Source organism: Loxodonta africana, chromosome 6 (assembly GCF_030014295.1).
Source record: "Loxodonta africana isolate mLoxAfr1 chromosome 6, mLoxAfr1.hap2, whole genome shotgun sequence".
Taxonomy (NCBI): domain Eukaryota; kingdom Metazoa; phylum Chordata; class Mammalia; order Proboscidea; family Elephantidae; genus Loxodonta; species Loxodonta africana.
Genome location: NC_087347.1, coordinates 118,276,191 through 118,289,247, shown reverse-complemented (window position 1 = coordinate 118,289,247; position 13,057 = coordinate 118,276,191).

Here is a 13,057-nt window from a genome sequence, read left to right as displayed (position 1 = left end):
CCTTGGAATATATCCTAGAAAAATAAGAGCCTTTACATAAACAGATATATGCACACCCATGTTCATTGCAGCACTGTTTACAATAGCAAAAAGATGGAAACCAGCAAGGTGCCCATCAATGGATGAATGGATGAATAAATTATGGTATATTCACACAATGGAATACTATGCATTGATAAAGAACAGTGATGAATCCGAAACATTTCATAACATGGAGGAATCTGGAAGGCATTATGCTGACTGAAATTAGAAAAGTCAGATGGAAAAGGACAAATATTGTATGAGACCACTATTATAAGAACTTGAGAAATAGTTAAAACAGAGATGGTTACAAGAGTGGAGAGGGAGGGATGGGGAGGGGTATTCACTAACTGGAGAGTAGACAAGAACTATTTTAGCTGAAGGGAAAGACAACACACTATACAGAAGAATTCAGCACAACTGGACTAAACCAAAAGCAAAGAAGTTTCCTGAATAAACTGAATGCTTCGTAAACCAAAAGCAAAGAAGTTTCCTGAATAAACTGAATGCTTCTAAGGCCAGTGTAGCAGGGGCAGGGGTTTGGGAACCATGGTTTCAGGGTACATCTAAGTCAATTGGCATAATAAAACCTATTAAGAAAACATTCTGCATCCTACTTTGGAGAGTGTCATTTGGGGTCTTAAACACTAGCATACAGCAATCTAAGATGCATCCATTGGTCTCAACTCACCTGGAGCAAAGAAGAATGCAGAACATCAAAGATACAAGCTAATTATGAGCCTAAGAGACAGAAAGGGCCATAAACCAGAAACTACATCAGCCTGAGACCAGAAGAACTAGATGGTGCCTGACTGGGAACACAACAGAGAATCTCTGAGGGAGCAGAAGAAGCAGTGAAATGCAGACCTCAAATTCTCATAAAAAGACCTGACTTAACGGTCTGACTGAGACTAGAAGGACCCCAGAGGTCATGGTCCCTAGACCTTCTGTTAGACCAAGACAGGAACCATTCCCAAAGCCAACTCTTCAGACAAGGATTGGACTGGACTGTGGGATAGAAAATGATACTAGTGAGGAGTGAGCTTCTTGGATGAAGTAGACACATGAGACTATGTGGGCAGCTCCTCTGGATGGGAGATGAGAGGGCAGAGGAGGTTAGAAGTTGGCCGAATGGATACGAAAATAGAGAGTGGAAAGGAGTGTGCTGTCTCATTGGGGCGAGAGCAACTAGGAGTATATAGCAAGGTGTATATAAGTTTTTGTATGAGAGACTGACTTGATTTGTAAACTTTCACTTAAAGCACAATAAAAATTAAAAAATATATATGTTACAATGCTACAACAAAAAAACAAATAACTCCATTTTAAAATTGGCAAACACTTTGAATAGCTGTTTCTCCAAAGGTTATATAAAAATGGCCAAGAGGCACATGAAAAGATGCGCAACATCGTTAGTATTAGGGAAATGCAAACCAAAATCACAATGAGATTCTATTTCATACCCTCAGTATGGCTATAATCAGACAAATAACAAGTGTTGGCAAGGACTTGAAAAAACTAAAAGCCTCGTACATGGCTGGTGGAAATGTAAAATGATGCAGCCACTGGGAAAAACAGGTAGTTCCTCAAAAAGTTAAACTTGAGTTACTACCTGACCCAGCAATTCAACTCCCAGGTATACAGCCATGAGAACTAAAAGCCTATGTGCACACAAAAACCTGTATACAAATGTTCATTGCAGCCCTATTCACAACAGCCGGAAGTGGAAATAACCCAAAAGTCTGTCAGCGGATGAGCGGAGAAATAAAATAGAGCATATCCATACAATGGAATATTACTCAGCAATTAAAAGGAATGAAATTCTAATACGTGTTACAACATGAACGAACCTTAAAAAACATCACGCTAAGTCAAAGAAAAAAAACACATATTATACAATTTATAAACACGTATTATACAATTCCATGTATTTGAAATATCCAGAATAGGCAACTCGGTCCAGACAGAAAGTAGATGAGTAGTTTCCAGGGCTGGGAGGTAGGGGGAAAGGGAGAGTGACCACTGATAAGTACAGGATTTCTTTCTGGGATGATGAAGATATCCTGGGATTAGATAGTGGCGGTGGTTGCACAACTCTGTGAATAAATTAAAAAATCCACTAAATTGTACACTTCAAAAGAGTGAATTTTACAGTGTATGAATTATATCTCGATTTCGAGAGAGAAAAAAATAAGAATCATCACATATCCTCTGCCTCTGATATGAAAGTTAAAAACTAGGAAAGTAACATGAAGTCCTTAGCAGAGTACCTACCCGATGATGATGATGATGGTGTCATCTTGAGGAATATATTGTGCTCACAGGTTTAGGGCCTAAATTTCAAACCCAAAAGTGCTCCATCTGCACACTGCCATCCCAGTGTTCCTAGCCTTTCTGGGTTTCAGGAGCAGATTAACCAGAAAGCAAGGTACGCAGAGGCTTACAGTAGGCAAAGCACACACAGGCTTTCTTGTGCTTACCTACTAACCTGTAGTGCGCAATTTCATATGAGTTTCACCACATCTTTGATGTGATGTGATGAAAAACAGGTGGAATTGTACACTACAGATTAGTAAGTAGCACAAGTAAGCTCGTGCGTCCATTGCTTATTGAGTGATCCCTCCCTGCCGGATCTGATTCTGGTTCCACACCCTTTTATTCAGTTCTCTGGAAATCCCTGTATCTGACCTTTGGTTATCTCCTATAGCCTTCTCTCCTACCTGGTCGGCAAATCTCAGGTGTCTCAAAATTGCTCCAAGTAGCTGCATCTTCTGCTCTTCAGCACCAGTCCAGGGACTGGCTCAACACCCACACTCACAACGAGACAGAAACCTCAGTCAGCCATGTGAGGAAAGGGGATAATTTTGTGGACTAGGAGCCTATGTCATCATTTTAATGAAATAATAATGGATTTGTCGATTTGCACCCATTTGCAATGTAACTGCTCACTGACAAGCTTCTTGGCCACGGTAATTCATCAGTCAGCCACCCCATTGCCAGCGGTGGAGACACAAATCACCATGCCTCACGTGTCATAAAAGTGGAAATCAGAAGGTTGTTCATTAATGCAGATTACTTTTAAGCTTGGGATGGCTTTTCTCTGCTGAGATTAATACACAGACAAGAAACTCTCAGTGGGGCTCAGGTCCTTGGTAATATATACTCCTTGTTACCTCACTGAATAATGAACCTTCCAGCAAAAGAGGAGCAGCTTCCCATGTCACCACCCTACAGATGGGCTAGCGATCAGACCTGCCTGGGGCAGGCTTCCCCATCAGACTCCACCCCACCACCACCACGGAGCCCCCAGGTCTGCCTCTACTGTCCCTGGGGCAGGCCAGGACTGCTGCTTTAGGTTTGTTCTTAACAAAACTAAAGAGTGATTTTGTATTCAGAGTCTCTTGAACTACTTTACGCCAAACTACTGAGCACCAAGTAATACAATGAGCTAATTAACAAAAAGTTAATGGCTGAAGACAGCTTAATGTGTTGTCCATCTCAGTATCAGAATAGAAATATATTTTAAAGAGGGCCCTGGAGGGGTTGGCTAATGGGAGAATTTCAGGCTTTTAGAAAAATCAATAGAGGAATTTTTTTTTCTTTTTTGGTTTATGGTGCAAGTTTTCAGATACTTCAAATCAGACCATGCAGGCAACTACCTCTTGTAGTCATACTAGAGCTGCTTTTGATGAGGCTCCTAACTGAGATGTGTAGACCAGCTCTGGGCAGGCACTGCCGGACTCACAATAGCCTACCACTTTTTGTTCTCTTTCACCCACCCTTCCTCGTCTTCTCACTCTCTCTCTCTCTCTTTCTTTCCTCAGTCACCAGAAATATTAGCATAGAAATTCCTGAATCAAGATTCTTCTCTTTGATTTTTGTCTGGCTGCCTCCATAAAAAAGGTGCCTCCTTTGGCAGGAAACTGGAAGAACTGGATGGTGCCCAGCTACCATTACTAAATGTTTTGATCAAAGATTCTATAGAAGAAATCTGACCAAAATGATGAAAAATGAAGAGGAGAATTTCAAATTCTCATTAGAATCCAAACTTTCTGTAGTCAGTGAGGCTGAATAAACCCCCAAAACTATTGTCATAATTTTTAAACCTTAACCCTCAAGCCAAAATTATACCCAGAAGTCTTCTTTGAACCAAACAATAGTTTATTTCATTAGTAAAGTCTGATTGCCTTAAGCATTGTGTTCTTTCAAAGAATTATCTATGTGGGGCCAAACTGACAATAGCAACTCAAAAAGTTAGATAAGAAACTTTGGGAGCAGTAGGCTTTTGTTAACAGTAGAGGAATAATTTGGAAAAGGAAAGTGAGAATTGGTACACAATTTCGAAAATGTAATCAATGCCACTGAATTGTACATATAGAAATTGTTGAGATGGCATATCTTTTGTTTTGTATATTTTCACCAAAAATCAAATAAATTACATTGAAAAAAAAAAAGAATATTTCCAGTGCTCATTCTTTTTTCCATGGAATTTGCATGATGAGAAAAACCAACATCACACAAAACGAGATGTGTGTGCCTTTAATAACATCATTCACAACAACCATTTGTGAACATTTCTTAAACAGTAAAAATCTGTCTCCGAATTTTTTGAATGTGCCACTAAATGAATAAATTATTTTTAAAATATAAGTCATGCATATATATGTTATACATTTTTTTTTTACCAATTATATACATGTGCTACTACTATGTTGTTGTTAGGTGGTGTTGTTAGTCGGTGTCAACTCATAACACCCCCATGTGACAGAATAGAACTGCTCCACAGGGCTGTAATCTTCACGGAAGCAGATTGCCAGATCCTTCTGTGGAGCCACCGGGTGGGTTCAAACCACCAACCTTTCGGTTAGGAGTTGGCAGTTAACAATTTGCACTACGAGAGTTACTTACAAATATTGTACTTCTATATAAAATACTGTATAAACCATTCTAAAAAATTAAAGGATAAGATTAAAACAGGGATCAGCAAATTTTTTCCTAAGAAGGCAGACCATAAATATTTTAGGCTTTTTGGGCCATATGGTCCTTGTCACAGCTTTTTAACTCTGCCATTGTAGCATGAAAGAAGCCATTGACAGTGTGTAAATAAATGGGTATGATTATGTTCCAATCCAACTTTATTTACAAAAATAGGTGGTGGGCTAGATTCAGCCCACAGCACACAGTTTGCCAACCACTGAATTACAACATAAATATAAATAAAAGTGTTAAATATTTTTCCCGCACCCACTTGGAGGCCACTGTCCAAGAATATCAGAAGGAATATGACTAAGGACTTTCTTAACTCACAAATTCTTGATTATTTCTATAGACTGTAATTTGTTCTGTTATTTCTATATTCTGAGACAGGGATACAAAACAACCAGGCTGTGGGTTGGGCTCACTTACTAGCTGTATAATTGACTCCACAATTAGCTTTCTCACCAAATCTGTGATTCAAATTCATGCTGCAGCAAAATGCTTATCAACTATGTGTCATGGGCCTTTGAGGTTTCTAGCAAATAAACAGAGACATCAATCAAATTAGGAAACCCCAAGGAGCTATTGAATAATGAAAAATAAAACCCCAAAGGAAGTTTTAAGACCTCTGTGTGTGTGTGTGTGTATGTGTGTGTGTGTATATTAAGTTCAGTGAAAAATTTTTTCTCATCTTGATATTTAAGAGTGTCATTGCCAATGCTGTTGTGTGTCTCTCTGCAATCTGTAAACAAAGATCTTGAAAAATTTTGACTAATTACTGAAGGTATCTGTACTAAATTCAGTTGAAACTGAAAAAAGGAGACCCATGAATGTATTGTTTTTTGAGTATCAGGTCAGGTTCATTGATGAATTTTTTACCTTGCTTCACTGGCTTAGAAAATCTTAACAGTCATTGGCATATTTAGAATGTCAGCACAATCAACCCTCTTGACGCAAAGCTTTCCAAATGATGCCATAGTAATAACTTCACGGAACAAAATGCAAGAGGTAATTTAATCATTTTAGTCAAATTGAATGTGTCAAAGAGAAATACTACGGATAGAAGCAGCACTAATTCAGAAACATGACTTCAGCCTCAACAATCTTGAAGGAGTCAAAGAAAGAAGATTGTATGGCCCAAGAAGAAGACAGTAGCCGTGAGGAAACCTTGGTTTTAATGCAACTTGAATGCAACTGAACTCAACTTTCTAAGCTTCTGTTTTCTCACTAATATGACAATAATAATATTTAATTTACAAAGCTCTTGGGAGATTAACAAGAAATAACATATGTGAACATACCATGTAGAGTGCCTGGCACGCAACAGGTGCTCAATAAGCATCTTGAGTTTTTTTCTGCTTCTTCTCCCTCTTTGTACCTCGATATTATCCTCTCTCTCTCTCTCTCTCTCTCTATATATATATATATACACATATATATACCAAATTCACATGATAACTATGAAGATCCTAAAGACAATAGATGAAAAAATACCTTTGTTAATAAAATGAAAAGACAAGATACAGATCGGGAGAAAATATTTGCAAAATACACATCTGATAAAGGACTTGTATCCAAAATATACAAAAAACTCAACAGTAAGAAAACTAACAACCCAGTTACAAAATGGGCAAAAGATCTGAACAGACACCTCACCAAAGATATACAGATGGCAAAAAAATACATGAAAAGATGTTCAGCATCACGATATTGCAAATTATAAACATGTTATTGCAAATTAAAACCATTACGCATCCGTTAGAATGGCTAAAATCCAAAACACTGACAACACCAAATGTTGGCAAGAATGTGGAGCAACAGAAGCTCTCGTTCATTGCTAGTCAGAACCCAAAACAGTACAGCCACAAAGGTCATCATAGCCTTACCATACAACCCAGCACTTGTGCTCCTAAATATTTACCCAAATGAGCTGGAAATATATATCCTCACAAAAACCTGCCCACAGATGTTTATAATAGCTTTATTCATAATTGCCCCAAATTGGAAGCAACCAAGATGCCCTTCAATAGAAGAATGTATAAACAAATTGTGATATATCCATACAATGGAGTATTACTCAGTGATAAAAAGAAATAAGCTAGCAAGCTATGAAAAGGCATAGAAAACCTTAAATGCATGTTGCTAAGTGAGAGAAGCCCTTCTGAAAAAGCCACTTACTGTGTGATTCCAACTATATGACATTCTGGAAAAGGCAAAACTGTAGAGAGAGTAAAAATATCACACCACCATTCTCTATGACCCTGTGAAGGCGGGTATATGATATTACACATTTGTCAAAACCTACAGGACTTTACAACACAGAGTGAAACCTGATATAAACTATGGACCTTAGTTAAGAATAATGTATTAACATTGGTTCCTCAATTGTAACAAATGTGTCACAGGAATGTAAGATGTTAATAACAGAAAATGTATGGAGTGGGAGAGAAAAAATAAGAGAACTCACCGTTCTTTCTGCACAATTTGCCTGTAAACCTAAAATTACTCTAATAAAGTCTACTTAATTCTAAAAAAAAAGGTAAAAAAAAAAATGCCTTGCAAAGTAGAAAATTCTCAGTACATGAAAGACATGAGTATGATCAAAATTAACCCAGGCTGTCTTATTATACTGCTACTTCCTAATACCTACATAGGGTATCTTTTGTTTTCCTAAAGGGGAAAAAAAAAATCCTCTTCTACATTTTCTGCCTCCACTCATGCAAATTCCCCTCTTTGCTCCCAACTGATGCTAAAAAATCTCCCCCGAAACAAGTACTTTCCAGGTCTATTGGCAAAGCCTCTTCCTTGTGCCATTTCAAACACTGTGCCTTGAAGCAGCCTTTACACACCTGACACAACGAACCCAAGCTCAGGGTGATTAAGAAAAATAAAGGAGAGGACCAATTCTCCTTCTTCTACAACATCCTAAAACAACATCAGTAGTGTCCAAAACATTTACATTTTTTAACTGAAGTTGTTCTAGGTAATCATTCATGTACCATTACTTGAAGGAGGCCAAATGGTCTGTGTGTTCACAACTAATTGCCACACCAGACCCAAAATCTTATCATTACCAACTTTTTTTTAGTCATGAATGCATTCACCAAATATTGCTGGTTTCCCACTCTTCAAGGTACATGGTAGGATTGTATGTCTTACTCTCTCTCCCTGTGGTTGGACATAGCCATGTGTCTGGTTCTAGCTGCTGAGTGGCAATGAGAAGGCTCACACACATCCCAGGGGGCTGTTAAATGACAGTAGGAGACGTTGTAGCACTCTTTATCTCCTCTAACACAGTGACTTGCAGCATTCAAGATGGTGCCAGCCAGGTGAAGATACATAACCAGAGTCCATAACCACTTCATGATGGGCATGTTACATGAACGTATAATACACCTCTGTTGTTTTAAGTCACTAAGATTTGGGGATCATTTGTTAACACAGCATAACACAACTTGTCCTAACACCTATGCCAACTTACTTAGTCATTGAACTTCCCTTAAAGGCAGTTTTTCTTTTTTTCTTTTCTTTTTGGTCTGTTGTCTTCAGTGCTATATCCCCAATTGCTAGATTGTAGTTGTTAGCTGCCATCAAGTCAGCCCCCAATTCATGGTGACCCCATGCACAAGGGAATGAAATGCTACCTGGTCCTACACCTTCCATATGATAGGCTGCATATTGGACCATTGTGACCCATAGAGTTTTCAATGGCTGATTTTCAGAAGTAGACTGCCAGGCCTTTCTTCCTAGTTCATCTTAGTCTGCCTAGTATTTTTTTTTTATTGTGATAAAATTTATATAACAAAACACTTGCCGTTTTAACTATTTTTAAGTGTACAACTTGGTGACATTAATTCCTTTCATTATGTTGTGCAACCATCTTCACTGTCCATTTCCAAATGATTTTCATGTCCCTAAACAGAAATTCAGCACCTCTTAAGTAATAACCCCATTTCTCCCTCCCCCCAGTCCCTGGTAACCACTAGTAGATGTTTATCTCTATACATTTGTTAAAAGCAGATTTTAACTCAAATATTACCAGTAATTCATATACAAACAATCAACCAATTAGCAGATTAGCCCTAATGAAGAGCAGATTTCTGAAGGAGGGAAGCATGGAAAATAGCTTTGATATTTGATAATAGAGAAATTAGTAATGCTCAGTATTCAAAAACATGGCACAGTGCGAAGGAAGGCAGGCCAGAGTGAGACTGAATTGAGAATTCCTCTGAGCATATAAAGGCCTGAGATCTACAATATGTCTAATGAGGTGAGATTGATAGCAACTATTTGTTTATAATATTCACTGTTTTTTCAAATTCTGTATGTAAGCATGCATTCATAACGATCATAATCAGAAAAAAATAAATGTTATAAAAAAAATATGTGTGAACTGTTAGCTTCTGCTGTTGCTGTTAGGTGCCATCGAGTTGGTTCCCACTCATAGCAACCCTATGTTCAACAGAATGAAAACACTTCCCAGTCCTGTGCCATCCTCACAACTGTTTTTGTGCTTGACCCCATTGTTGCAGCCACTGTGTCAATTCATCTCATTGAGGGCCTTCTTCTTTTTCACTGACCCTCTGCTTTACCAAGCATATTGCCCTTCTCTAGGGACTGGTCCCTCCTGAGAACTTGCCCAAAGCACGTGAGACGTAATCTTGCCATCCGTGCTTCTAATAAGCATTCTGGCTGTATTTCTTCCAAGACAGATTTCTTCGTTCTTTTAGTGGTCCATGGTTGTTGCTGTTAGGTGCCGTCAAATCGATTCCAACTCACAGCAACCCTGTGCGCAACAGAACGAGACACTGCCCGGTCCTGCGCCGCCCTCACGATTGTTGCTATGTTTGAGCCCTTTGTTGGAGCCACTGTGTCAGTCCATCTTGTTGAGGGTCTTCCTCTTTTCTGCTGACCCTGTACTTTACCGAGCATGATTTCCTTCTCCAAGGACTGATTCCTCCTGACAACAGGTCCAAATTATATAATAGCGGTCTCACCATCCTTGCTTCCAAGGAGCATTCTGGTTGTACTTCTTCCAGGGCAGATTTGTTTGTTCTTTTGGCGGTCCATGATATTTTCGATATTCTTCACCAACATCACCATTCAAAGGCCTCACTTCTTCTTTGGTCTTCCTTATTCATTGTCCAGCTTTCACATCCATATGAGGCAATTGAAAATACCATGGTTTGGGTCAGGCGCACCTTAGTCTTCAAGGTGACATCTTTGTTTTTCAACACTTCAGAGAGCCCTCTTACAGCGGATTTGCCCAGTGCAATGCATCGTTTGATTTCTTGACTGCTACTTCCATGGCTGTTGATTGTGGATCCAAGGAAAATGAAATCCTTGACAACCTCAGTCTTTTCTCTGTTCATCATGATGTTGCTTATTGGTCCAGTTGTGAGGAGATGGTAGCATCTCCAAATATACTGCTAGCTGCTAGCTATTAAAACAGAGAAATAGAAGAGGGCTAACATTTCTATGCTGAGAACCTTACATTTATTATTTTGTGTAACCATCATAACAGACCTATGATATAGATATTATCCACCTTTTTAACTGAAAGGGGAAAACAGTGAGATTTATAGACATTTAAGAATTGTACCTGCAATGACACAGTTAGAAAGCGGCAGAGCTGAATTTTACTCGGCAATGTCTCACTTCTATAGCCTGGATGTTTTCTATTATTTCTCAAAAAGTACAAATAGTCAAATAATGAAAGCATTGAAATTGGCACTTTATCACCACGTCTCAGACTCAACTGGTGTTTTGTGGACCGGGCCCATGCGAAGGGGAGAAATATAAGTTCCATCTCTTTAAAGCCAAGGTTGCCAACCCATTGACTACAACCCCATCTCTCCACAAAGCACAAGAAAGTTACAGAACCTAAATGTGAGAACTGAGCTCAGTGATCAAGTAATGAGCCTGAACAAGAAAATAAGGTCATTGCCTGCAGAAAGGAAAATCAAGAGCCAGCACTCAATGCTCCAGAACACAGGCTCCCTCCCTGCCAGGCCTGCCCAGCTTTCCATTATGTTCCCACAGATTTCTAGAGAAAAGCAATGTTTCTCCTCTTTGCAAGTCAGCCGTGCTTAGGGCTAGGAGCAATGCAGCATTTGGCTGGGATTCACCTCAGATGGCTGCACAGCCAGCTCTGCTGGTGGGAGGCCCGAGCTTATTAGGCCAAGGTTGCTGTTTCACTCCAGTTATCTTTTCATGAAGAAAAACCACACAGCTTTCCGAGTCTGCACTGCTAATCTCTACCAGCTCCTTCAGAAATGCCTGTGCTGGGCTAACGTGAGGCTGAGGGGAAGCTGAGGGGAGAAAATTACTTTTGATGGGCCATCTTTGAGAGCTGTGACTTTAAAATAATAAGATTTTTTTGAAACGTTATGTAAACCCATGTATTCATCAGAGTCTCACTAATTCTAAAGCACACAAATAACTTCTCTCATTCTTCCCCAAATCCGCTGAATGACAATAAAGATATAGAAAATGTATGAACTCATATCAGCACTAGGGATAGGGAGAAGTAGACCACTGACAGTTCAGGAAGATTTATTTAGAAAATAGAGGATGAGGCTGAACAATGATAAACATAATTAAAGTTACTGAGTCATACATGTGAAGAATGTTGAAAAGGCAAATGTTTCGTTACAAGTATATTTACTGAAATAAAAAAGAAAGAAACAAAAAGGGGATACGATTGTGCCATAGAAAAATGGGCAGAAGAAACCACAGACCAGAGAAGTCGCTCAGGTAAGAGCCACCATCATATGACAAACCTTCATAGCTCAGGAGAAAAGGCAGCAGTAATAGGAGCTGACGTGCAGAGTTGCTCTATGACTTGGTGTAGTAGTATCCTATTGCTGCTGTCACAAATTACCACAAACTTAGTCACTTAAAAGAAAATGAATCAATTATCTTACAATTCTGGAAATCAGAAGTTCAAAGTAGGTCTTATGAGGCTAAAATTGAAGGCTGATTTCCTTCTGGAGGCTCTAGGGGAGGATTCATGACATGCTTTTTCCAGCTTCTAGAGGCCACCTGCATTGCTTGGCTGGTGGCTGCATTACTCTGACCTCTGCTTTGACCTCATCAGATCTCCTTTTCTGACTCTGACCCTCCTGCTTACCTCTTATAAGGACCCTTGTGATTTGCACTCACCCAGATAATCCAGCATAATCTCCCAATCTCAAAATCCTTAATTTAATCACATCTGCAAAGTCCCTTTTGCCATGTAATGTAACATATTCACAGATTCTGGGGACTATAAGGTGGATGTCTTTGAGGACCATGATTCTTCCTGTCATACTTGTAAGGGGCAAGATAGTGAACTGAGAAACAAGAGAGGAAACAGAGCCTCAGATGTGAGACAGTTCAAAGCAGGCCCAGGAGGAAAACTGGATGAATGCTCTCCAACAACACTAGACAGTCTGCCAGGGAAGGTCTGGGGCTCCTATACAAATGAGAAAGCCCAGGATGAACACACAGAACAACTGATCCTAGAGGAGATAGGAGTCAGGGAAAAAAATAAATAAATAATTGTAATTAGTATCTTCAGAGAGATTTTTGAAGGTATTACATTTATAAAACAAGAATCACCCACCCACTGCTGTTGAGTTGATTCCAACTCATAGTGACCCTATAGGACAGAGTAGAACTGTGCCATAGGATTTCCAAGGCTATAAATCTTTACAAAAGCAGACTGCCACATCCTTCTCCTGTGGAGTGCCTGGTGGGTTCTAACCACTAACCGTTTGGTTAGTAACCAAGCGCTTTAACCACTGCACCACCAGGACTCCTTGAAAACAAGAATAGTCTACTGAAAAAATGGAGCAATTCAAGAAAATTTTCTTAGGAAACAAAATATTGAATTTTGCAATTAAAAATGTATATAACTGACTTGATTTGTAAACTTTCACTTAAAGCACAATAAAAATTAAAAAATATATATATATATCAATATCATAGAAAGCCTGGATGAAGCTGAGAAAACTTTCAGATAAAAAGGTAAGGAGAGAAGACTAGAAAATGTGAGTAAAATGGAAGCTAAAGGTCC